The sequence below is a fragment of the Pseudorasbora parva genome, chromosome 15, assembly GCF_024679245.1.
Source record: "Pseudorasbora parva isolate DD20220531a chromosome 15, ASM2467924v1, whole genome shotgun sequence".
Lineage (NCBI taxonomy): Eukaryota > Metazoa > Chordata > Actinopteri > Cypriniformes > Gobionidae > Pseudorasbora > Pseudorasbora parva.
The window spans coordinates 1,638,898-1,641,397 of record NC_090186.1 but is presented as its reverse complement, the minus strand read 5'-3'; the positions used below and the strand labels follow the sequence as shown (position 1 = coordinate 1,641,397).

The 2,500-nt window shown below is 38.9% G+C and overlaps 1 protein-coding gene across 19 annotated transcripts in view; it reads right to left on the bottom strand.

The window, feature by feature from the left end:
- epb41l2 (erythrocyte membrane protein band 4.1 like 2) overlaps nt 1-2,500 on the bottom strand; it is an 82,610-nt gene that overhangs the window by 79,987 nt on the left and 123 nt on the right. The window contains exon 1 of one of the 19 annotated variants that reach the window (XM_067416661.1): nt 252-411. The exons of the other annotated variants lie outside the window; for them this stretch is intronic. The gene's annotated coding sequence lies outside the window, so the exon portion shown is untranslated. Of the gene's footprint in view, nt 1-251; nt 412-2,500 lie in introns of those variants that run through there. 19 annotated transcript variants of the gene reach the window in all.

Here is a 2,500-nt window from a genome sequence, read left to right as displayed (position 1 = left end):
ACAGCCATAAACCACTATTAAACCGACTCATTCAACACACAGATTTACATCCAGAGTGACCATCCCTAACACACACCGCAGGAAACACACATAGTCGAGTATTAATGCTTTTATCTTCTAAAAGACATGACATTAATGTTAGACTAACGGCTCGTATTGACGTGCGCTCCCACACTTCAGCTGATCCATGCGGGATCATCCATTGGAAAATACACACAAACACCAGTGATATGATTTTAAATCAGCCGTACCTTATTCACTCTGGACGACTCGGCGAAACTTCGGGATGGGGTCTGCGGGGAAAAGCGCGTCCGACAGCCGCAGAAGTGTTAAATTGAAATTCCCACACCGAAATCTTTCTGGGAGAAAAGCCAACGTAGTGAAGAGCAAGCGAACCCCTCCCCTCGACGCCCGCGCTTAATCCCGCCCTCCGCGTTTTTGATTGGCTCGCGGAAATCAAACTCGCAGTGTAATTGGCGGGACTCACTGTCTGTCTGAAATACTCGTCGTCTATTGGTGGGCTGTGGGAGTAGTTCATAATAAGGATGTTGACTACAGATCCGCGGACAAAAGGAACCGCAGGGAACGCTGTTGACTTTCAGTGAAATGGCGCGCACTAGTGGATATATTTAAAGTGACAGGAGCAAGAAAATAAGTACCTTGTACAAGTTAATAATTTACATGCAGTTATTGTAACTACTCTAAACTATAATACATTAAATATGGCATCTCTTTCAAACTCAGTTTGAACTTTTATTTGATTTAATTTCTTTAATGACAGTGGTCAAAGTGCAATGTTACTGCATATGAGTTAACTAAGTGGATTGGGACACTTTTTCCCATTGAGATGACTGGGAAAAATGGTCTAAATCAACCTGAATTCCTCCTATATATTGTAATATAACTGTAGTAATCCCATCACGAGTCTCTTTCAGTAAAAAGACAGTATTTTGGTATTTTGGTAAGGCCGTTAATAGTACCAGATGGGATCTACAGACTATTTGTGTATTCTGTTGGGGAAAAAAACTGGAATGGACTTAAATAAGAGTAAATATGTTGAACAGAGCTGAGAATACTCCACATTTACTGAAATCATCATCAAATGAACCGTAGTATTTCATAAACTAAGGGTTTTTTGTAGCTAAAGGGGTTGATGAACATGACCAATGACCACAAACACACTCATAATGCCACACACACACACACACACACACACACACACACACAATAAAAAAGAAAACTTGTTTCATCTTTAATAAAAGGAAGTGTTCCTGCTGCCTTAAAATTTTAAGTTTAGTCAACCCAAATTTTCAACTTAGTACAACTTCACATTTCAAGCTGAGTAAACCATGGGTTGGGAAGGTGAGTTTTAAAATGTATTTCACTACAGATTACCAAATACGTGCGTTAAAGAGACATTTGTAATGTATTTCGTTACTTAATCTAAATATTTTAGGATACTTTTCAATACCAACAAGGTGTGAAACACCAAACATAGGACTGGGTTTTCCTCTGCATATTATTTTAAACAACATCAGTTTTCCACAATATCTACTGAAGCAAAAAATGCAGACTATCTTAGAAAAAAGAAAAAAAATATATAGATGCTCAAGAAGGAAACACGACGAGATCTGGGGAGTGTAAAATGTTTGAATCGGGCGAACGTACTTATTTTGTCTACTGGGAAACATAAAAAATATGATCTTTAAACAAAAGAAGAAGAATGTACACATCATCCTGTTCAAAAGTGTTCACCCCCTGCTCTTAATGCACAAAATGCTCTTCTTACTCAGTATTTTTGTCTGGTTTTCAGTCCAAATATCTAAACATTTTTACATTAAGAAGCATTTACTAGACAAGCAAAAGTAATTGTCTTGTTTTGGGAAAAATAACTCAAAATGAAGAGAGTTTTTGCTTAAAATAAGATAAATAATCTGCCAATGGGGTGAGAAAAATAATTATTACAGCTCAGATAACGTATACTAACATGTTTACCACTTTTATCAGTGGTTTATGTAACTTCAGAGGGTTCCCTATCACATTTTCCTGTAGGATTGTGTAGGGATCGCTGTATGTGGGTATGGGAAGCTTTTCAATTTGGGTCGGCCAAGCGCTGGCGGGGCGGTGACACCGTGCATGTTATCCCACACATCAAGCCCTGCTCTCTAATCAATATTTCACTCAGAAATATCATACGTCACAATACTGAAGTAAAGTCGGTCGCAACTTCATGCATACATCCCAGAAGAAAACATACTGTTGGCCCAGATCCGGCCCACATCTGGTTAAATCCACATGTTCCAGATGTGGTCCTGGTCTGTGCCGACAGTATGCCGCCGCAGGGTTTAATCAGACGTTTGAACACAGATGTTGAATTTCAACCTTACAGTCCAGTCTGATATTCACAGCCACGACAACAGTGATGATGGACAGTAAGCAAAACTAATTTCGAGCATTTTAGGTTTTCATAAACTCTTGACTTGTAGTGTGTGTGAGAACA